Raw genomic sequence first — 26,319 nt, 5'->3', positions numbered from 1 at the left:
AGCCTCCACTGAAGTCCTCAATCGGAATATGAAACCTGCTATCATTTGAGCACAGTGTAAAACCTAATGACTTCAGCATATGCACACCGAGTAAGAGCAAATCGTACTTTGTACACTTCACCTTCATTTTAGAATCCAGCCCTTTGTATGCGGTAATGAGGTATGGGCTATAAGGAAGATTCTTTAATAGGATTTAATGCACCTATGAGCAAAGGCGTTTTAGCCTTTTATCCCCAGCAGCACTGTAACTGAAAGTATTTAATACGGATGTGATGGAATATAAATGCAGAAATATTATAATAACCAGAACTTTTTAAAAAGTTTACAGTCTTTCTGTGAGAGATTATTTAACTGTGAGTCAAAATTATGCCTTTAGAGAGGCGTAAATAGGGGCATATGGAAATTTTGTGGGGAAGCAACCAATGCTTGTAAACGTTCAACTTGGAGCCTGTGCTGGGATAAGATATATTTTATTGGACTTTTTGGTCAGGAAACTTAGATTCCTTTACTTTCTCACCAAATGTGGGAGGAATGTTTTGAGGAATTGTCTTTATTTTTGCAATCTCCTGAAACAAAAGGATAGTCTTTCTAAAATAGTTAATAAACCCTATACTTGGGTTCATGCTGTATCTAAGTAACTTTGACACGCATCAGAGATCAAATTCTGTTCCCTTAATAAGAAATAGCCAGATATTTATCTGAATACTATATATTTCTAAAAGACTGGCTAATAAAACTTCAAATGCTTATTTCCACATCAGTTACACAGAATGTCTCTTGTATGGTGAATTTTTCTTTTTCCTATTAAATTAACTGAGTTCCCTAGGTGGACCCTGAAAACCACCTCTCTGCCATTTGCAAGAGTCTTTCTAATTGTTTCATTCCTTAGCTACCTATAATTATTAGAAACACTGCATTTATTTCTGTAATGGAGATTCAGCTATTCAGAGGGAATAGTGTTGTTCTTTTAGTTTTGTGCATAGTGAGAAAATTTGATTCTAAACATCAAATATCATGGGGTCAGGGCATATCCATCACATGCCAGAGGGGAGCATAACAGTCTACCTCGCTGGAGAGACTGGAGGTCAACACAGCAGTCCTGTGTGATTTGGAAGGCAGAAAATCAGGGCAGGTTTTGTGAGCAGTTTCTGGATCAATATGTCCAATACAAGGTAAAGAGGTCACTTGTCAGTACTGAGAGTCTCTTGAGAAGAAACAAGCCAGGACTCGGAGAGGCTTCAAAACGGACATGCCTGTATCCGTCTGCCTGGAGTTGCAGAGAAACGCTCCTCTGGTTTAAATTCGTGGATTCTGTGTGCATTCTCATCTGAAAACCAAACGGAACAAAATTCAGTTTCTTACACTATTTTCTTTTAGAGAAAAACTATGTCTTTTTTGATGTAACATACGTGCAATTACATCGAATTTTATTTTATTTTCACCTGCTTTAGTTCACGGAGAACTGAACCAACTTTATTGATAAAGGATGCATCGGTGCAGTAATTGTTGCACCCAAGCTCCTGTGCATCCCAAGGCGAGGGAGAAAGCAAAAGTAGAAACCGTCAGAGTCATTGCTTCATAGAACTTAGAATTTTAAGAATATCATTGTGTAAATGGATGATGATGGTCCTGATCACATTAGCACAACAGAGAAAAACCTTTGGAAAATGTCAGAAAACATTCTTTTACATAGCCCTTCCAGGAGAACAACTGGGGGAACAAGTCCAAAGCCAAGGCTATAGGGCAGCGGTTCTCAACCAGTGGATCACAAACCCTTCTGGGGACAAATGCCCCTTCCACAGGGGGTTGCATAGCAGATATCCCCACACCAGATATTTACCTTATATATTATGACAGCAGAAAATTACAGTTATGAAGTAGCAAGGAAAATAATTTTATGGTTGTATGTCACCAAAACATGAGGAACTGTAGTGAGGATTAAAGTGTTAGGAGGATTGAGAACCACTGCTTTAGGGGAAGATCCCTACTTTGCTCTAAGGATTTCTGAGGCATGACCCTTCTTTTGTAGGTCTCAAGGTTATTCCTTATATTTGGATTCACCCTGAAATACACTTTCAATACACTGCAGTGTGTGTGTGTATGGGTGTGTGTACGGCCTACCTTGTGTACGTACACTTGACAGTTTTTTTTTTTTTAAGTACACATTCAAAACGTATTCAGAAAATACAGCTTATATCCACTGGACCATCTACCACAGGGTAGCAATAGCTTCTGTGCTGGTGAAAAATGATTCTTTGCGGTGGCGATCTGAAGGGTAATATGTGTTGTGACCACTTTTATTACTTTGTTAGCAGGAAGGTAGAATTTATTAAGGACGTTAAAAAGACATTCATTTGGACTCTGAAACGAGCAGTTATTTCTGAAAGACCTGGATAAATCCAGATCCCCCTAGCAGAAAAATAGAGCCAAAAATCTAGCAGGAAGAGAAGAATCCGAAATCTAGGATTAGCCAGTTTCAGGGTTCCAGGAACTAGCTGAAGATAAAGGTAGATTGTAATCTTGAGAGTAATCTGAAGAAACGGGGAGATTCCCCCCTGGTAATTATCACCCCCTAGTAATTATCACCCTCTAGTAATTATCACTGGTATAGGAATTAGCTGATTATGACCTTGAGAATGATCTTGAGAGGCAGGGAGTTGCCCTCTTGCAATCATCACTGGAATTTTCGCAATTTTCTGTGACATCCTCCCTGCCCCCCTTTCGGATTACTGGGCTGTGTGGTTTCTTCCTATAAAAACTACTTCTCCCGGTCACTCATGGTCAAACTCTTCCTCTGTGTGGGTTCTGAGTCTTGGCCCCAGTGCACTGCTTCTCGTCGATTAAAACCTCGTGTGATTGCAGCAAGGACCGTCTCTCGTGAGTTACTGGGGAGGTTCGCGTCATCTCAAGGCTTGAGTGAGAGTCTCCCCAAATCGGGGGTCTTTCATTTCCACCTCCGAAGTGTCACCGTGGGGCCGGAAAGGCCTGCTGCGGCACATGAAATCACGTGTGTGAAGGGGAGATGTGAGTAAACAATGTGGAGTTATAATGAGGAAATTACATGGGAACATGACCATAATACTGTGTCTGGTTTAAGAACAGAGAACAAGAAAGTTTGGCATCATTCAGAACTTTGGCAATCTAAACATATTACTTAATCCACCTTTTAAAAACCCAGTTGTGAACATGGATTTGTAAGTCATTCAAAACGGCTCTGAAATTTAAATAAAGAGAAATAACACATTAATATATCAAAGAATAATTGTTTTGTGAAGAAAATGATTGACAAAGAAATATTGAAGTTCTTTTCTGCTGGGGTACTTTTTTTTTTCCAAGAAAGAGGGTAAAGGAATGAGTTAGGCATTTCTGTCAATTCATTGCAAACTTTGCTTGCCTGAATCACAGGCCTACAGGGGCTGGTAACTTCTGCCCTGGGAAAGTGACCCAGGAAATCTTTAGAGAAACTCATTTTGGCTTTCAATTACACCCACCTGCAAGCAGATTTCTGTATTATTTGAACAAAAGGGGAGTACAAAGATAAGTGGAAAATGCCTTTCACTCCCCCAGGAAGAAAGATACATTCTACAGCAATAGAAGCCTTTGTTGGAGTTAACCAAACAGCAAATAGTGCATCCTTATACCTTTGTCAAGAAACACACACACACACTTTTCATTCTGGTGATAAAAGTGTATGAGTCTGCACTCATGATCCATTGTGACCTAAATACCGAAGGTCTCAATAACTTGGAATGAAAAAAGAAACCGTCTTCATGAAATAGAAACGATCACCTCTAAGCAACAAATGAATTAGTGTAAGACTCTTCAGTTTTATTCAACCATCAGTTTCCAAATAATAATTTAAAGAAGCTATACTGTAAAAGTACAAAAGACCATATTCTACAGCAGAATATGAAGCTGGAAAGAAGATAGGAGGAAAGCAGGGAGGACGGGAGAGGAAGAAGAGAGAAGAGTTGGAGGGAGGGAAGTATTCCAGAAGACAGTAGTTTATATGCAATGATTTAAGGTAATTCACAAAGCAAACATTAAATAATGCTAAAAAGAAATCATTACTTTAGACAAATAAAGTTACATAAATTATATTGATTTAGTGTGTTTAATATATACAGAAGCAGAAAAGAAGTTAATACAAGTAACACAATTCTTAGACATAAATATGAAATTTTAACCTCTGAAAATTAGTAGAAATTACTGATAGAATTGAGAGGAAAGCATTTGTTGACTATGTTATAATAAAATTATGAATTAATGTTATCACAGACACTCTCAGCTCATTGGAAGAAAATACAAAGGGTATAAAGTACAATATATTCATTTGTAATTTCAACCAAAACTTTTAGGCAAATATATCAACAAAATAAGGACAAAATAATGTGGTAATGTCTACAGCAGTATAGATATGTGCAAGTAAATAATTTTAAGCAGTTTTAATTCATTTCAATCTTGCCCCAATAAGAAAAAATTGAAAATTATATTTTTGTTGTTAGACATAAAGAACAATATGATAGTTAAAGGTGAGAATCTCTCCATGGAGTTATACTCTAGACACAAAACTATAGTTTAAATGTTTTTCCTAATGAAAGTATAAGTTCACTGGAAATTTGAAAGTTCATTTAACCACATTAAAGGTAATGACATCTTTTTTGATATATGACATGAAGCCAAAACTTACCATAATGCATGATAATATTAACATATTGTTAACATCAATATTTTACATTAATAATATTTATGTAGCACATATAATTTATGTCAATATTTGAATATGTAATTGCATTTTGAAGTAAATTTAATTTACTTTAGTTAAGATAATAAGAAATTCACAGGAGTTTGCAATTGCTTTTTAAATGCCTTTTATATGAATATGTATAAAATTGATTATACTTTTATAATAAAGTTTTGTATTACATTAAGTTTGGACAAATAAAGTTCTATTACTTCACACTGATTTAATCATTTACACTTTAAAATGAATTTTTTGGCTAAAATTGCTTAACAATTTCATAAAACTCTTTTAGTTGGTAAGCGTCTAAGATATGAACTGGTCTCTATAGGTTTCAACATGCTCATAACCCTTTATGGCTATGCCTGTTAGTTACATATAGCCACACCTGGATGCAGAGTCCAAGTATGGAGATCCAGACAATAAACCACAGAACAAAGTTTCTATCTAGGAGAAGGGTTACTGATAAGAAGACTAACTCACACTTTGTTCACTACACAGTGGATTTGAGGCTTATGGGGGGCCAAAATAGTGATACTGTCGTTAAACACAGTATTTCCTTTGAACGCAGTAAAAATTATTTTTTTAAAAAAATAGGAATTATTTTCTCTCTCCATATAGTTAATATGAAGTTTCGTTTTTGAGAGTCTTCAGCGTGTATAGGCACCGCTACACAAGCCAGGGCACCTGAAATGCACATAAAGATGGAAGGGGAGAACTTTGGCCAACAGTTGTCCTCTAACCCCACATAGACTCCAACACAATATCACATGTGCGTGAGCACACACGTGCACACCTGTGCGCACGCGCGCGCGCACACACACACACACACACACACACGCATGATGGCAATTTTCACAATTAAAAAAAAAGGCAAGTTAGTTATTTAGCAAAGCAAAGGTTGAAGTGGTATAAAAATATTTCTGTGTCAGAGCGAAAGTTTGCCAAAAATATCCTCAGTATTTTCAAAATAACTGCATGTCGAAGGAAAGACAGAGGTGGTCGGCTTCCTTCAAAAGCTCCTCGAAAGTCTGTGTTCCAGAATCATAAGGAGGACAAACCAGCCGTGCTAATGGTAGTTCATGATGCCACTGAGGGCTCTCTGAGTGGAAGTCTGTGAACCGCTTCTCTGGGAAGACAGGTTTCTGCCCATTGCCCACTGCCTTGAGGGAGCAGAATAAGCGCATGTGGCTCTGCCGCTCAGCCGTGGAAACCCCCAGCCTCCACTTCTGGCTTAATCTCTCTGCTGACTGAAGATGTCAGAAAACTGTAATATGGAGAGAAAGGGTGTCCTGAAGAACTGAAAAGTTAACATTCCAGAGAACTCTATGGACTCCGCACCGATGGAGCTAGTTTCATCGACACGCTGTGAGTTTTTACTGTGTTAGTCCCATTACGGTCCTCTAATGGGTCTGTTTGGCCACATCCTTGGAGAGTAATGTGCGTGGGAATCTGACTAGAAATGCATTTTTCTAGGAATACAGGATGTTTTTGTGCTTGTCAGTAATATAATTTTGCTTGGTGTCATCACTAGGATTGGGATCCGGATTCTGCAAATACCATCCTGTAAACTGGATTGGTTATTGCAAGGATTTAACAGTAGGAAATACTTGAAAATCTGACTGTAAACATTGAAATCGGAAAAAACAATGCTTCCTGTGTCTTACTTCTTTAATTGTTGTGTTGCAACTGTCCTGGATGCCAGAAGGTTCTGTGAATGCACAGGCCTAGTTAATCCTCCTTCAGAACCACAGCACCTGAGAACTGGCGACTGGCACCTCTACTGTTTATTCTGGTGCTGGTGATGTGGAGAGGTTACTTCTAGATTTTTTCCATATTCCAGGATATATGGTTACTTTGCTGGACACTTTTTCTTTCATAATGCTTTTAAAGTATCTGGATCCATGGAGTTCTGGGGATATTCAGACACATCTAAGGTGTGTCTTTCCTTTCTTGGAGACAGCCTCAGGTCTGAAGATCCGCCCTCTACTAAACTTGTGACTTCTAGTAATAATGCTACCATGATGATTTCATTGTTCAAACCAGGTATGGATCTTTTCCCTGTCATTATCTTTTGCTGATTGCCACAGTGGTCATATTTTGTCTCTTCGTATTTCTACCTTCTTAACAAACACATATATTAATTCACTTCTGTTACAATTATTGATGTATTGCCATTCTATTTTATTTCATAAATTCTTTCCTGTAACTATGGTGTAAATACACCGACAGAAGCAAATTAAAGAAGAAAGTTTGTTTTGCTTTTCCTGTATAATAGTTTCTGGGTATAGATCGGCAGTTGTTAACCCGTGGGTCACGACGTCTTTGAAGATCAGATGATACTTTCAGAGGGATTGCATGTCAGATATTCTGCATATCAGTTATTTGTATTACAATTCATAGCAATAGAAAATTTCCAGTTATAAAGGAGCAATAAGAATAATTTCACACTTGGGGGGTCTCCATATCATGAGCAACTTTTTATTAAAAGGTGCAGTATTAGACATGATGAGAACCACTGATACAGAACAGCATGATGGGGAATTCAAGGCAGAAACAGCTTGAAGCAACTGACCACATCAACTGATCACATCGCATCGAAAGTCAGAAGAGAGAACGAGGACACTTCCTGGTGCTCGGTATTGTTTCTCTGTTTTAACAGTACAGGATCCTCCACCCAGAGAAGGATGTCACCCACAATTAAAGTTTCATAGCAACTACTGTAATTAGGATTAACTTCCACACATGCAGCCAGAGATCTATATCACCACTAATTCTAGGTTCACAAAGATGACAATTAATAGCAACTGTCACAGCTCTATCCCTTAACAAGTTGACACTCAAACACCTCACTCGACAGCCACACCTTTCTTCCTGGGCCCAGTATTCTCAGGAGCATCTTTTTTGTTTTTTTCAAAGTTTATTAAAATATAAAAGTTTCCATTTCCGCCCCTCCTCCCAACACCCTCCCACTCCCCTCACTCCCTCTCCTCTTCCCTCTCCATCCCTAAGAGCAGTCAGGGTTTCCGGCCCTGTGGGTAGTTCAAGTTCCTCCCCGCTCCCTCCAGGACCAGGAAGGTGAGTATCTAATCAGACTGGATCCCCAAAAATCCAGAATATGCAGAGGAAACAAGTCCCAGAGTCATTGTCAATGGCTTTTTAGAAAGACTTCAGGCCAGTCACATTCAGAGAATCCAGCCTCCTCCAGAGAATCTGGTTGGATCAAGCGCTCCTTCAGTCCCAGTCAACTGGCCTTGGTGAACTCTCATTAGATCAGTCGCCTTGTATCAGTGGGTGATCGCTCCCCTTGCCGTTCTGATTTGCTTTTTCATGTTCTTCCTCCTTCTGCTCCTCCTTTGGACCTTGGAGGGCTCAGTCCGGTGCTCCAATGTGGGTCTCCGTCTGCATCGCCATCCATCACCGGATGAAGGTTCCCTCTGATCTTGCCCTCCCTGCTCACGTTCTTCTTCCTGCTGCTTCTCGGTTGGACCTAGGGAGTTAAGTCCAGTGTTCCAACGTGGGACCCCATCTCTATCTCCATCTATTGCCAGATGAAGGATCTCTCTGGGAAGAGCTCCTCAGCAGTGCTCTCAGGAGCATCTTTTACTGCAAAATTTAATTGTGTCCAACCTTCAAAGTCTCAACAGAATTGCAACAAATTTTAAATCCAAAACTCTATGGCTCACCTGAGACCCAAAGTAATAGCTTACCTGAGAACTCCAGGGAAATTAAAGAAAATAAGTGATAAGCTTCCAAAATATAAAGGTAAAGAATAAAATTTCTATCCTGTCATATACATGTATGTATATATGTGTGTGTTTGTATAATATACACAATTTGAATGTATAGTATGTATATCTTAAGGTATATAACTGTATGTATATTTTTGAGTATGATGTGTATGTAATAAGTATATATAATATATGTATTATGTAAAACACACACACTTATATGTATATATCTCAGATTTTAATTACTTATTTTTTCTTTTGACAGATAAAAATATGTTCGCTCTATTTCGTTGGTATAACAGAAAGAGGAGCAAAAATAACTCTTTGGTTGAATATGGAGTTCTCTGGACATACGTTCAGGGATGAAATAACTGGGTCCTATGGTAGTTTTATTTTATATTATTTGTAAAATTTCCAAACTGTCCATCAATTCCCACATCTTCAGTATTTGTTGCCAGGTTTTGTGATGATAGCCATACATACCGCAGTGAATTGATATCTCAAAATAGTTTTAATTTGTGAGTTTTTAAAATTGCTAGTTATATTTGCAAGTTTTTATATTACAGTTTTAATTAAAAGCAAGTTCTGCTTCTGGGATGCTAGAGGTTTGTCAAGCAAAATTGCCAATGTCATATACACCCAGCAGCAAAATTATTCCAAAAGCCAAAAAAAGCATTGTCAGCTATATCTACAGTGGTCCAACTTCTCTACACCAATTTTCCATTCTCACTACTTTTTAGTTGCTGTAATAAAATACTCTTAGTAAAGCAAAGAAAGGCAGGTTTTGTGTCTACTCACTGGTTGCAGTGCTTCCCTGTGGACATTCAGAGGGTCTGTGTCTTGAGTTAACTATACACATGGCATCCATATTTAAGAAGTAGACAGCAATGAATGCCTGCATTCATTTCTTCCTCTTTCTAATCCATGATTACAGTCCAGGGAATGGTATTATGTATGATGTGTATATCTTACCCACTTAAGTATCCTAATCAAGATAATTCCATACCTAGAAGCCTGTCTCCAGTTGATTCTGGATCTCATCAACTGCAAAACTGAGATTGCCCATTATATTTGACTTTGAAAAACAAATAGCAGTCCTTTTTTACATTTATCACTAAAGTCTTTATAATGAATATAAATTTTATATTTAAATATATATGTGGATGACTTAATAAGAAATCAATCAAACTAAAATATGAAGTGAGTACAGGAATCTTGGATTATGAATGTGGACCGTTATCAGGACTTCTCTTAAACCATGAAAATATTAATCACCTATGCTGATGCTCAAAAGAAAAAGAGGTATAGAAAAAAATGAAGATCACTTCATAAAGGAGTCAACTAAAATATCCATGATTAAGTCTAGGAATATAAAATGAACAGCAAAGAAATGTGAATGGGCAATAGTTCGTCTTTGAAGAAACACTTGGCAAGTGTTATTCTTGTTCTGAATTCCATCCCTCAGAAACATTATCCTTCAGAAGTTAATGCCAAACAATCTTCTATTAGGATGGTTCTCTGAAGTTATGACTTGCAGCATGAAAATTATCGAGTAAATAATTCTATCCTAAATGATCTTGTGACAGTGAGACTACCAAAGTAATGTTATTGTAAAATCTGTAAAAACTGTCAAAGGGCTATACTTTCAACCAAAGACACAAATAGTCTTCTGAAAATGTCCAGCAATAACTATCAAAATAATACATATACGTATAACATACACAGTAACCTACACACTTGAAAATGGATAATATGGATGAAAATCAGTAATAATGAAAATTATAAACATTAGGTAAGGAATGTAAAGCAAGTGTGTATAACATATGCTCACAGAAACTTTTGTAACACAGAACTTTCATAGATAAAATCATGAATTAAAACCCAGACTCAGGAAGACAAACATATCACATACTCATCAGTGGATATTTGCTATAAAGTGAAGGATTGTCATGATACAATTCACTAACCCAGAGAAACAAAGTAACAAGGTAAGCTGGATGGGGGCACTTATGAATATCCCTAGGAAGGGGAAGTAGAATAGACATCGTAAGTGGAGGAAAGGGTGAGGGGACAATGGGAGAGTAGGAATCAAAAAGAGGGGAGAATGAAGCTAGACAGTGCTGTGAGAGATCGCTGAAATTGGGGGTGAGGCATCCAGAAGAGGAGCTAGAAACAATGGAAATTCTCAGGAATCTAAGAAGGTGACTGACCCTAGTAATGCCTCCTAGCAGTAGGAGGATACTGAGCCTGAACTGGCATCTCCTTTAACCAGGCAAGATTTCCAATGGATGAAATGATTGGGATAATCATTTCATCTCAGCATACAACCTTTGGCTTACAGACTGCCCTGTCTATGGAAGGTGCTGTGGTATAGGTGACACAGAAATTGTGGGAGTGGCTGAACAGCGACTGACTCAGCTTGAGACCTATATCGAGAGAAAGAGACAGAGAGAGACAGAGAGAGACAGAGAGAAAGAAAGAGAGAGAGAGAGAGAGAGAGAGAGAGAGAGAGAGAGAGAGAGAGAGAGAAGAGAGAACACAATTTCTAGACACTGCCTGGAAAGTCAGGACCCAGAGGCTAAATAACCCAGATACCCAGAATATAATAAAAAATAACTGGAAAAATATAATCAATGAAATGATTCCTAACACTATTCTGCTATAGTCATAGAATGGTGGCTAACCAAAAGGTCTTCAGAGAGGTTTCATCCAGCAACTGACAGAAATAGATATAGATTCGGTACCAGAAGATCCATCAGAGGGAACCTTCATCTAGCAATGGATGGAGATAGAGACAGAGATCCACACTGGAGCACTAGACTGAGCTTCCAAGGTCCAAATGAAGAGCAGAAGGAGGGAGAGCATGAGCAAGGAAGTCAGAGCATGAGGGGTGTGCTCACCCAGTGAGATGGTGGAACTGATCTAATGGGAACTCACCAAGGTCAGCTGTACTGGGACTGAAGGAGCATGTGATCAAACCGGACTCTCTGAACGTGGCTGACAATGAGGGCTGACTGAGAAGCCAACGACAATGGCACTGAGTTTTGATTCTACTGCATGGACTGGCTTTGTGGGAGCCTAGTCTCTTTGGAAACTCATCCTAGACTTGGATGGAGGGGGGAGGACCTGGGACTTCCCACAGGGCAGGGAACCCTGACTACTCTTTGAACTGGAGAGTGAGGGGGAGGGACAGTGGGGATATGATGAGGGAAATGGGAGGAGGTGGAAATTTTTAATAATAATAAAACAGGAAATAGATATAGATTCATAACCAAACCTTAGGCAATCCTGCAGAAGAAGGGGAGGAAGAACTGTAGGAGAAGAGGAAGGAGGGGTTAACAGCAGTCAGGGTATAAAACAAAACAAATAAAAATATATATTTAAAAATTTCAAAAAAAAACAAACAAATCTTCACAGAATGATGAGAATTATTATAAAAAACTGAATGGGAAGATCAGATTCAGTGAGAAATGGATAGTGTGAAAATGATCTGATTTTCAGGAAATGGAGAAGGTGAACACAAAGGAAGAGAGAAATAGACGCAGAGAGAAAGAGATATACACAGAGACAGATATTAAAAGGCTTTATGAGATGCAAAAAAAGGACAGGGTTATTTTTTACAATATTATCAAAACTTGAATTCCCAAAGGAAACTATAACAAAGATGAAATAGCCAGAAATGTTATGCTTGACTATTGTGCATAAATTATGAAAAGCACATACCCACATGTCAGAATTTCAACTAGAAACTGAGAAAAGTAGGCATTTATCCTTAGAAATCATCAAGTGACAGGCAAAGGTATTTCAGCTACCTTGGCTACTATTCTACACACGAATTAAAGGACACTGGCAGATAAATTAAGAGAACACACACAACAGAATGGAATTAGAGACGTATTAATTGTGCTGCAGAAAAAATAAAACAAATCCACACAATCAAAAAGACAGTCTATAAATTCTCTATGTGATGCTACAATCCCTGCCCCAAACCCCAGCTAACAATTCTATAACGAAAGACAAAAACTAAAACAGATCACCATCAAAAGAAATTCACTAATGTGCTGCAACAGTACTGTAGGTGAAAAATAATTGCAGATAAACAGCTGTCAACAACAATGAGTAAGGCTGGGAGTGAATGCAAACACCCACAAGTGTCCAGTAACAGCATAATGTATTCTAGGGTAATAGGACAAAGGTAAATGCTGGAAAGAGAAAGGTACATGCTTCTGGAATTATATAATCCACTTAATATATTCAAAAATGACAATCTTGTATGTCAACTTGATCAGACTACCAGATATCCAGTAATTGGCTTAAATGTTATTCTAGACATGCTCTTAAGAGCTTTTGTTAAGAGATTAGCGTTTGAATTGGAATGAGTGAAGAAGAATTCTCTAGCAACGTGATTTTGCTTCATTCAGTATGTTAAAGCCTGAATAGAACAAAAGGCTGGCCAGAGAGGATTTGTTCTCTCAAAGGGACATTTACTGTATGACTTTACTGAGGTTTGTACTAGAATCTGCACCTCTTATTCTCATGCCTCTGGATTCACAAGGTTTGTGCATTACAGATATTAGCCTTCATTTCATTAATGGGTGGAAGTTTGTGTGTGTGTGCACCTGTGTGTGTCTGTATGTGTGTTATTATTTTTCCTTAAAATTTTCAGGAAACCTGGCATTGTTGTTGCAAGCTACCAGGAAAATTGGTGTCCCCTCCTTTGGTTTCAGTGTGACTAATGACAAATTTAAGAACAGGTACAGTAGAAAGCTTGAGGAAAATTTTATTAGAGTTGGAATGAACAATATCAGGTCAGCAACACTGTAAATCTCAGTAGCTTACCGGATGAGGGAGATGAGAGGAGTTAAGCAGACGTGATGGTGGAGATGAAAGTTTTAGAAAAAGAGCAGAACTCAAGTATCTGTAGCAAAAGCAAGAGGCGGGCTGCTTCCCACAGCCAGGATCCCAGCTGTCTGGTTAGCTAACTTATACCCTGAAATAACAACACACAAATTGCATTCATTTAAACACTGCCTGGCCCATTAGTTCTAGCCTCTTATTGGTTAACTCTTACATCTTGACTAACCTATTTCTATTAATCTTTATGCCATGACGAGGTTGTGGCTTACCGGCATGATTCTAGCCAGTGTCCATCTCATGGTGTCTGCCTCATTGCCTTCTTCCCAGCATCCTGTTCGGTCTACTCCACGTATCTAAATTCTGCCCTATCAAAAAGCCAAGGCAGTTTCTTTATTAACCAATGAAAGTAACACATAAACAGATGACCCTTCTACATCAAGTATCAAGGAAAGCAAGCTAAGAACAGAGAAAGACAATAAGTGAAGTTCCATTGTCTAAGTAATTCGGAAAAGTGGGCAAACTTACAAAACTGCGTGACTGCAGTTCTATAAGCTACAGTGTGAAAGGATAAATTCTGGGAGGTAAAACTATGTTATCTCATTAAAAGAGTAATTGTTCTCTTTTATCCATAGCTTAAACTGGATCAGATTCCTAAAAGATGATCCCTTAGCCAGATGGTAGTTTTGTACATTAGGAATGCTAGGGAACCAAACAGACCAGAGATTTTCTTCTCTTAAATAAGAGGAAGCAGCTTTCCTTTAGTAAGCCTTTCTGATGTAGTGATATTATATCCATAAAATAATGTCATTCTTTTTCTGTTTACCCCGAGAAGCTCAATACTTAAATAATAAATTTTATTATGCTTCAGAGCCTAGTGGTGGCATTCTGTTACTGAAGACACCACATACTTGAATCAAACAACAGGGAGAAATCATGTATAGACATGAAAGCCTTGTCTCTACTGTCTATCATTCATAGCAGTGGAAGGTGCTATACATGCTATGGTATAGGAAAAGATACTGTTAGTTTTACCCAGTTATGAATCCTGCATTCTATAAAATTACTAACTTGGTAAGATATATCCACTGGTACATCAAGGGTATAAATGTTTTGGGATTATCCAGTTAATTATGAATTGATTGAAACACAATTAATGAAAACACAAAAATAGATATTGAAGTTCAACCTGAAGATCCCAAAAGCAAAGCAGTCAAGCACTGGTTCTTACCTCATCCTCAGTCAAAAATACTGATCCAGCCTCCAGCAATCTCAGAACAAGACTATGACTGAGATCAAACTCCTCCCATTGTATAATCCTCTCTAGTTTTGGGATTAAAGTTGTGTACCACAGGAATTAAAGGCAAGAACCACTGGGATTAAAAGCATGCATTACCCGGTTTCTATGGCAACTAGTGGTTACTCAGATTTAAGGTATGTGTTACTACTGCCTCAGTTGTAAGGCTGACTCATGGGGCTGTTTTACTCTCTGATCTTCAGGCAAGATTTATTTATGAAATGTCACTACATCTTGCTATTGGATAGTATTGTTAGTTTTGCCCAGTCATAAACCGTGCAATCTATAAAAAAAGACTAACTTGGTAAAACGTGTTCACTGGTACATCAAGTGTATAAATGTCCTGGGAGTAGCCAGTTACGGATTGAATTTAAATCCATTTCATACAATTAAATCCATATCTGCTAGTAATATTAGGGCAAGAACCTATAGCTACAAATGTTATAGGCTCAGTGGTCCTCAACTTATGGGTAGCAGTGCTTTTGTTGATCAATGACCCTCCCACAGAAGTCACAGATAAGATAACCTACATATCAAATATTTATATTACAGTTCATAACAGTAGTATGAACTACTACTGTTAGAAAGTACTACTGTTAGAACTAAAGTTAGAAAGTAGCTAACTTTATAACCCAAAGTAGCTAACATATTAACCCCAAAATAATTTTATGGTTGGGGATCACAAGACAGGGCTGTCCAGTCTCCCTATATCTCTCAGAAGACTTCAATACAGTTATTGATCAGATGTGTGGTGACATCTTTAGACACATAGAAGCACCATGTAAGAGATATTAAGGATGACTAAAAATGTCCTGTTTATACCTTATGTTGAACTGGTACATAAAATAGAAAGGGTTTTACACACACTCTTGAAAATTGATGGAGCATTTAAGTTCAATGAAAGTACATTTTCCAATGGCTGAGGCTTCCAATGGCTGAGGTTTAAACTTGGATAGCCAACCTTTGAAATATATAAATTATAGAAGAAATCAGCATAGTTTTCTTTCTCTGTTGATAGAGAGAGAGACACTGTTCTCTCCATACGTACTTTTTTCTGTTATAATTGTTCGTTTGTTTGATTTTTTTAGAAGCCTCCTGTGCATCACCACTGTGCATCTCTGGCACAGAGAAAGTGGATCCAAAGTAAGACTTGCTGAAAAATGAAACTTGATCTCAGTCCACACACAGAACTGAAACATACGATACAGCTGACATCATGAGCCAGTCTTTTGAGGAAGTTTATCCCACTAGAAGAGTAGAGCACCTCTCTGCATCTCACTCACCCTCAAGCATGTAGCAATTCCTTATAAGAAAAATCAGTACTACAATTAATATTTAGAGTATACCAATCCATGACAGGCTAATCCACAGTGAAGTCACGAACAGACACAAATATCCACACTCATTCATCCACACCCACAGTTTTTCCAATAATTCATGAATAAACACAAGCACAACTCACATAGAGTGGAATTATTTCTCTAAACATGTAGGAATCAGAGGCTGTGGAGTAGTTTTCTGGATGATACCGATATATAATGGTCCTACCATGTAGTATGAAAAGTGTCTCTTGTAGATATGCCATACATTTGAAGTTATCATTATTATTGGTCCCTTTTCATCGGGAGTGATAACGTCAGAAAAAGAATGCTAGATCATATGATGTTATTATTTTACAAAATGTATTTTTATTAAACCATTGCATTGTGAAAGACAGTACTTTTTTTAAATTGTCATAAAATAAATAAATGTTCAGAAGACCATTGGAGTTTTAATTCTTTTTCATCTGTGTAAGCATTTTGAAAACATCCCTCAAAGAAAATTCAGAATAACAATGACTTCATCTTTATGAATGGATCACATCTGGGAATTTTAGAGTAAAGAGATGTAATTCATGTTATCTTTAGATAATTTAGATATCGAATGAGAGGGAGCTCTCACCTAATAAATCATATCTCCTAATATCTCCCATTGTGCCAAATAGAGATAATGCAGAATATGTATTTCACCTCTTACCTACAATTCAAAGGTCAAAGTGCTTCTCTTCTCAGTACTAGGTTAACTACTTTACTTAATTGTAAATTAAGTGATTGATATGATTGATGTTTAATAACTCTGGAGCATATTTTAAAATGAAATCACTATTACAAATATTTCCAATTCATCAAAATATGTCATTACATACACCTTTGAAAACTTACATAGCATTAATTCCATTGAACGTACATTTTCCCATGGCTGTGGTTTAAACTTTGACAGCCAGTCTTTGAAATGTATAAATTATAGAAGAAGTCAGCATAGTTTTCTTTTCCTGGGAAATAGAGCAGTTAATATTCAACATGAAATTTCTAATCTTTAAATACATTATAATCTAACTGCTTAGGATAATTTTTGCTTTAATACCTTAAGAGTTTTCAAAGCCTGAAGGATGGGATTATTAAGATGGAATTTTAATGTCAAAATTATCGGAGAAGTGAATGTATTGCTAGTGTTCATAAAAATTGTATTCAATTCCTGCATGATTTGTTCAAATAAGAGAAGAGAATATATTTTATTATAGCAGTTAGTAACCCAAAATTTGATCAGAAGCCTGGAGGTCACTGCCATGTAAGTGTGATAAGTCTCAGAGATTAGACAATTTAACAAGTGAATTTACTTTAATATATAAATGCACATGATGAGATAGACATAAAATACAGTCACAAAGTAATTAAAGAAATTGAAATTTTTGATTAAAAAGTAATACAATGAAGAATTTCAATGTAAATTGTTAAAATAAATATATATTATTATTTTTATGACACATAATTCAAAATTACAGGAAACATTTCTCAGTTCGCATAGTGTTGAAATAACTGAAAACTAACATATGCTTGAAGTTTTTATGCTAAAAGCCTATTGTATTTACAAACTTTTGCTAGTGTTCTGATTAATCTATAATATAGAATTTACTTTACAGACCAACTAATATACAAAGAAATAACAAGCTAGCATTTAACTGTACTATTTTAGGCAATTGTTTCAAAGAAAATACGTACTTTGCAGTGCTTTGTATAATCTTGCTTGTCAGTTTCTTAAGGAGGATTATCCCTGTAGCAATGCAGACTTCCTCTTCTACATTGTCGAACACCTAAAATGATGTGTTCATGCATAACCATGTGGAACTATTAATAGAAACTATAATAAGCAATCAATAGTCATTCAAACTTACAATTATAATTTTTATTCCACTGATGTGGTGGAGGTACAAACTTGTCTTAGTATGGGTCTTAAGAAACAAAAGCTCAGTGGGTGTACTTCTTAGAGCTGTGCACATTTGTAATTTATGAATGTTCTTTTATATTCATGTAGGATATAAATATACAGTTACATTTTCCCTTTTCCCCAGTGCTACATAATTATAACTTGTAACATGTAAATATTTATGAATTCACAGGATGTTCGCTAGGAGAATGTTATACTTGCAGATTTGTCTAGTAGTTTCAGAATTCAGATCTTATTATTAGGCTTGATGTTGTACTGCAAAAAGTAGAAATACATTGTTATTAATTTGACTTTTCTAGAAAACATGCCATCTGGTGATTCTGTTGAGATTTGAGGATTATCTCAACATCATTTATAGTTAGAGACAGACATTACAACATGGTTTGGAAATTTTTACCGCTTTTCTTTTAAGGAAGTCAATGGATTAGGGAAATTCTGAATTTTTGTTGATAAAATGTTCTTCTAATATTTATACAACAGGGCTTCAAATCGATAGTACCACAGAGGTCGTCTAGACTTACTAATTTATTGACAGTGACTGAACTGAACTATAACTGAAAGAATTCTAAGGCTACATGCAAGTCAGTGAGGAAGAACTTTGGTGAATTTAGAATCTATGCTATATCCCAGGAAGGAAAATCAAGTTGTATATTTGTGACCTCACATGTAATATAAGAGACACTAAGAGTTGATCAGGAAAATTCTCAACCCCTAAAGTACTCCATAGAATTACTAGGCTCAAGTTCAGCATGCAAACATATTTATGTGTTTGAAGAAAGGTATCTATTATGTTTAAACATTTTTCATTTTCAAAAGAATAGCCACCAATTCCTCTATGTCCTTACTGTAGGTAGCATTATTCTTTTCTCTTACCAATTCTACATTTTTAATATTTTGCTCATCCAATGAACCCAAATACCATATTTTTCATGATTTCTTTTGTTTATCATGAACTCTCTCAGCATCTTATCTTGACCAGATTATTTTAAATCACCATTCCTATTTTTTTATAGATGAAACAAAAGAAAAAGAACTTGAATATTCAGCTTAAAGTATGAGAGTATCACATTCAGTCATTTTGTAATTATAGTTAGATTAGAATAGTTCCGTTATTTGAAGTTTTACTAAGTGATATTCCCATCTGTTGAAGATCAGGACTGACTTCTAATTTTACTTCTGATATTTAATGTTTAGTTTCAAGTGTCCAATATACTGTTAATTGGAAAGGCTATTAAGTTACAGAAAAAACTCCTAAAGTCAAAGTAAAAGGAAAGGCTGTACAAATGGTATATACTTTTAGTGTCCGTATTTTAACCAGACAGACTATTTTGGTCTTGCTGTCATCAGTATTAATGAGCTACCACTTTCTTCACAGTAGCAAGAGGCATCATGGGAAGACACTTCAGAGTCACATGAGGCTTCATGACACTAGATGCTTTCTATCTCTAAAAAGATAGAAAGATTTGGCTGTGTCCCCAAATCCAAATGGTGGCTACCACCTTCTGTGCAGATGTTTAATATATAGTACTGATGTTGCTGTCTTGCTAAGCATCAAGCAATTCACTCATAGATGATTCTTTCCAAAGCCTTAATGTAGCATCATTTAAATTCTAAAATGAAAGAGGAAGAAACTCTAAAGTTAACTCAGTTAAATGAATGAAAGGGGATGCATATTCATTTGTCCCTCCATGTTCAGGTGCTGACTCACAGTATGTCTTCCTTCTCAATCTGTTTACATACTATTCTCAGTCCAAAGTACTGGTTTTATCTACTTTACTTTCTTTACCTAGAGCAGTATACTGATTATGGTGTCCCTGCCTTGAGACTGCTGATTCCTAGCCTAAGTAGAAATGGATATTTCTCATGCACTTTGTTTTTGATGTCAAGACCAATAAATCTATGTTGAAAATAAATCATAAAAATTTGGAATAAAACATTTCTGAACATGCTATCAACAGATTTAGAAAATATATATCTGAAGACTTATGGCATGATTTTAAGGTATCAATTTTACATCCATGCTTACTAAATCTATAACCCCAAACTGTCATTACACAGGTTAAAATGTTTACTTATTTTCTCTTCCCTGTGTCCAGATATCATTTATTGCGCTGCATCAGCAAATCAGACTCTCAGTACTCTTACAGTGTGCCTCTCTGGCAGGAAATAATGGAAACTTAAAGAGAATCTGTTACGCTCTTTTCTTGAGCTTCCATTGCCATCTGCCTCTGCCACAACTGGGTGAGCATTTTAAGAATCACCATGATTTGGTATACTGCTTATCTCGAATCACTAATGAAAACAGTGCTTGCAGTTATTTATAAACACACTCTGAGGAAAACAATAATACTGAGTCAAATATGCAGATATATATGACATCTTTTAATAAATACTTCCAAGTGGCTGGAGAAATGGCTTAGCAGTTAAGAGCACTGGCTGCTCTTCCAGAGTCCTGAGTTCCCAGCAACTACTTGGTGATTCACAACTGTCTGTAATGAGATCTGGTGCCCTCTTCAGACCTGTAGGCATACATACAGATAGAATAGTGCATACATAAAAAAATAAATAAAATCTTAAATAAATAAATATTTCCATACATATCAGTACATTTTATTTTAATATAAATAAAATAAAATAGACAATGCAACATTTTTTGTCCTTTGATGTATCTTTCAAAGCAAAGTCATCACACTTCTTTATCTTTTATGGATTGATAATGTCATGCATGCCTAGAAAAATATCCATATCTCACTTCCTAATTTCCAGTATGTTTGGAATTCACAGTTTTTAATTTTGTTCACTCTAGTAACACTCTTGGACCAACACTGAAGATTATTTCATGATTTTTTCTTATTCTATGGTTATTCCATATTTGTATGATGTTACAGAAGTCTAACATGTGTGAAACATAAATGCACCAGCATATTCTTCATTGTGTGCAAACATAATTATCTGATTAGCAATTGCCTTTACTGGACTACATTAGAAAAATGTAGGAGAATGTGATTTTAATTCATGCAAATGATTCTTAATAACGTAAAGTGTGCTTCTTTATTCTATAAAGAATTTCTGTCGACTTTTCATTGCATCCTCATACCTGTTATGATATCACCTCAACTTAAAAGATGGGAAAAAACAGAGACATCAGGGCATCGTGTATCCAAAGTTGCAGTTTAGACAAAGGCATGTATGTGATTTTAATTCCAAACATAATACTCTTTCCCTGGAGCTTGCTATTCTTCAAAGCTACATAATATAACAGTAGTGTGTCTTTTAGAACTTGCTAGATATGGAAAGAGATTTAAGTGTTTATGGAATCTTTATGTATGGTGCCTTTTGAGGCCCAACAAAATGTCTTCCTCCACCAAAATACCACTAATTAATTCTATTGAATTAAGACTTTAACATTTAAGACTCCTCTGTTCAAAATCCAAATACCCTTGGAGATTTAATAATCAAGCTGTTAAGTAATTAAACCTTAGTAAGAATTAGCTTATCAGATTGCTTTCCATCAACCACTAAATGAGGAGCAATGGAGCACAAAGTCACAGATATGGGGTAGGGTGAGAACCACCTCACAAGCCACTCTGAAGAGAACTGATTACTTCTACAACATTGCTGACAGCATGGGAATTTGTGTACTTCTAGTAACTGGTAAGTATACCTAACACAGCTGTATTTTAAATATTGCGAAAAATAAACTAATTCAAAAATTGGTTATACGGCTAGTTTGTGCTACACACAGAAACGAACAGTTATCTTGTGCTGTGGATCTACAGCTAGAGTTACCTTACCTCTCATCTCGCAGCTCAATGAAGCCAGTCTTCTGCAGATGATCACGGTAAACCCATCTCACTGTCTCCAAAGTGCTTTTTTTCTTAGCATGCCTAACACTGCCGTAGATTCTACCTCTAACACAAATCAATGACAAATGAGCAAAGCTTTGTAGTTTTAAAGTTTTCCTGATTTTTGGATAGATTTCAGCCAGTGCAGTCCTGAACAAGAAAAAAAGGTACCACTCACTTTCTTGCTTCCACTTCATGTGATGTGGAGGCATTATGGCCTATTGCAAATGGTTCACTTAATACCTTCCATTTTTAATTTTGAAGTAATATTATTCTATTTATGAATACGGGTGTTTTGAATAAATATATGCCTATGTGCCATGCACATGTCTGGTGCCCATGGAAGCCAGAAGAGGGCATTAGATACCCTAAAACTGGAGTTACAGATGGCACTGAGCCATCAAGTGGGTGCTGGGATCTCACTTGATAGGTTTTGGAAGAGCATCCTGTGCTCTTAACTGAGAGCCATCTTTAAAGCCTCCATATTTTCCTTTTTTATTCATCCATATTCTTTCATAATTTATGCAGATCCATATATCATGTTGAATTCCTAGCAACTTCTTCAAATGGTAAGTTTTGTGTTGAAAACTAATATATACTCAATGGCCCAATCAACTAATTGTGCTAGTATGCAAATATCAGCACAAATATTTATCTGTATAATAAGCATTTCCTCAATAATCAAAGGTAATCATCATGCTTTATATATTTGAAACTTGGTTTGTAATCCTTCCGATTTCTCCCTCTCCTTTCTCTGACCCCCACAGTCAGTAATTCTCTCTCTCTCTCTCTCTCTCTCTCTCTCTCTCTCTCTCTCTCTCTCTCTCTCTCGCATGCACGCACACACACACACACGCACACTGTGTGTTTCCTGATATTTTACCAAAGTGTGCTGGCACTGTCTAATGGTCTAATGTCAGATTTACGTACAAGCTAGAGTCATTAGAGTCACTTGGGAAGCAGGATCATCAACTGAGAAAATAACTTCGCCAGAAACATCTGGCAGCCACTCTATGGTGTGTTTTCTTGACTGATGATTGATATAGTAGGGCACAATTCACTGATGGTGGTGCCCCCCTAGGGTGGTGGTCCTGGGTACTATAGGAATGTAGGGTGAGCAATGCAGAAGTTACAATCAAGTAAGTAGTGATCATTCATAACAATCAGTCCTTGACTTTCTGTATGTTCTTTCCCAGTTCCAGTTCCTGCCTTGGATTGCCTCGGTGGAAGACTGCGATGTGGAACTGTTAGCTGAAGTCATACCTCTTCGTGTTGCTTTGGTTTATGGTGTTTTCGCACAGTAAAAGAAACTGTAACTAACCTACTAGGGTTTACTCATATTAGGCAGTATTTTCAGGTTATCTTTACCTCAACATTTAATTTATTATAGATTTTTTTTAAAGCAGAACATTTTAAAACAAAGAATAGAAGGAAATTTTTAAATCAAATGTCACAGATACTCTGTTAAAAAATAAAAATAAATTGATGACAAAAATTAGCTCTACTGTCCCAATTGAAAATATGCAGTGGATATTGTTTAGACTGGAAGAACTATACAATTTACAGAATAACTTTGATAATAAATAATCTCTTGCCTTCATTTTTGTGTATAAACTTATCAAGCATAAATTCATTATGATGCGATGTAAAAAGAGAAATCTTCAAGGCTTCAATTACTAAAGAAATAATCTACTAATTTAATATTTTTCATTTTGCTTGGGACAGGCAACGATTCTGTTCTGTAGGGTGATGTTCACATATCTGTTCTTCTAAATGTAGAGGGTCATATTTTTTCTTCAGCCTTGCTTATCATGAATTGTAAAAGCATCTATCCCATAGACACTTCGGTAGATTAAGAGCTCACATTTGATTTTTAGTTTTTATGTCAATCTCAAGTTCCATCATCTTTGCAGTTAGCATTTAGCACATTTATCAGAAGCCCACTTTTCCTCTGTAGTTCTTGAAAATTTTACAAGTTTTGACCAGACAGAATGCAGAACTGTTTTTGAGTTTCTGCCATGAAATGTCTAATAACCCTGTCATTCTTCTGAAAATACTGTGTTAATAAATTCTGACAACGTGCAAAACATAGCGAGAAGAGGAATCTTTGCTTCCCACACAGCCTTTCTCCAAGTACGAAAAAGAGAAAATGTGAAAAAGAGACAAAGATCTCACAATTAGGTCAGATAAGCCATTTTTGTAGAGAAATTTTAGCACTGAAATTTTCATTCTAGATCTCTATGGAGAGGTTTTCTTTATAGTTCTAGTGTAAAGAAATGACTACTTGCCTTTAGAAGTTTAGACAACCGTGTAAACATCACTAATAGAAAGGAGAAAGAATGAAAGAAAGAAAGAAAGAAAGAAAGAAAGAAAGAAAGAAAGAAAGAAAGAGAAAAAGAGACTTGAATTTTTAAGTTTCTGAAAGCCAGGATTTCCAGGTTTTCATTGATTGCTTTCATGTCCTTTTGTATTTTACTAGAACAATTCCTTGCTTTTGCTACTCTTCTTGAGAAACTAACATTTCAATAAGATGGTTCCTTTATTAGAGAGTCACACTGAAATGAAAAGTGGCCACACACTCACATATTCCTTGCTATTCAGAAATCAGTTGTGATAAGGAAAACAACACAGGCCTGCCACCTACTTATTTATTTTGGAAGTTTTGATATATTTTGGGCTCCCTTAGCAGATGCAAAATCCTTACTCTGAGTGGACAGATTTCTCTCTCACACACCCATACCCATCTGCCTCCTTTACCCCTACCCACTTTTCTCTTGAATGCTGTAAATGCAAAAAAAAAAAAAAAACCACTAAAATTTAAAAAAATGAGAACACATTAAAATTAAAAAGTAAAGTACTCATACATTTTCTGTATGGTTAACTGAAAACTCCTGGCATCCAGTAGTTCATGTATACAGGTAGAAAACATTGTCTTTGTTTAAAGAAAACATTTCTGCTGATATTCCTGAAAGTCATGACCCAAAATTATCTTAGGAGCTGAGATCACAGATATTTAGGGGAAAAATAAACTGTCTGGATATAAAGTATTAAAGGAAAGATAGTATATTAAAATGCAAAGTCTTGTTTTTGAAGTTAAAATAGTAATAAAGTGTACTCCACCATCAGCATTAATGCCTACCTTTGACCACCAGGGCTATTAAGTACAAATGCTACTAAGTCTCTTAAAATGTTACTAAGTTATAGCACTGTTCTCTTGCTATTTCTTCCAAGATTCTCAACCTCCAGAAAATTAAAGAGAGGATTATATTATAGACAACGATGTTGGACAAGTTTATGAAAAGATTTTTATAAAGGAACTGCAAAGTTCTTAGTCAGTGTAACATCTAATAAGTACCTCAAGATGGTGTCTGTTCATTGTTATTTTACCCAACTGCCAATTTTATGTCACCAACACATCAAAAGGTGCCATTTTCAGAAAGCTTATTTCTGTCTGCATCTTTATATTGCAGTTTCACAACACAAATGACTGCTTAGATCCCCCCAGCAAATTGCACCCTCCCAATGTATGCACTGTTTGTACACAATGCATCCCTGTTTCCAGATAATTAATGCATCCCAGGGAGGTTTCTAAACCATCAGCCTCAAATCTCACCATTTGTAAGCTCAGAACATATTCTCATTTACAAACCACAGTTTTCTCTCCTTTCTCCAGTATTTTCTTTCATTTGGGTAAAGCATATTTTTGACTTAGGTGTAGTCCACAAAAAAACCAAACAAACAAATAAACAAACAAAAAAAACAACTCAGTATCTAAATAGTATGAAGCATAAGTGGAGTCAAGCAAACAAATGTGACAAAACAAAATATTCACAATGCAGCACTATTTTCAATCTTTCACATTCTTAACCACGTCTTTTATCACATTTCACTTAGCACACCCCAGTGAGAGAAGGCAATTCTTGTCTTTTATTTCCCTTCCCATTGACAGAGCAGCAACAAATAAGTCTCACCCTCAAGACACAATGAACCTCTTTGTAAATGTCTCAAGGATACTCTCTCTTCTCATTTCCATCAGTTGATCTCACCTTGAAATGTTTGTAAAACATGATAACGAAGTCATAAAAACTATTGTTTGTAAGTCCAAGATTTTTTTACATTTTGAAAATCTGTGCTAATAGTTTAAATGACTATAAGTATATTTTCATAACCTAGAGAATGTACATTGGATATTAACGTATATATTTTAAAGTATGTAAAGCAGTAATTTAAATTAAATTATTTTTATAAATAGAAAATGTTCATACACACACACACACACACACACACACACCCAATCACCTTAATTATATCAGGTTTAGAACAACAGTAGTATTTGAGTTAAGCCAAGGGCTCTCATTCATCAACTAATTATAATTTATATAAAATTTCATAAACTTCACTTTGGTAAGACTTGAATTAAGGACAAGCAACTTCAAAGTCATCATTAATTGTATAGAATGAATAGTACTATTTTTGATTAAAAGAGCAAAATGCCCATTAAAAATTAAATCTCCATGCCAGCGAGGTGGCTCAGCAGGTAAAAGCCCCTGGTGCACAATCCTGATGACCTCTGTTCAGAGTTTCATC

Source organism: Myodes glareolus, chromosome 21 (genome assembly GCF_982192425.1).
Source record: "Myodes glareolus chromosome 21, mMyoGla1.1, whole genome shotgun sequence".
Classification (NCBI taxonomy): Eukaryota; Metazoa; Chordata; class Mammalia; order Rodentia; family Cricetidae; genus Myodes; species Myodes glareolus.
Note: the sequence above shows the minus strand (reverse complement) of the source record.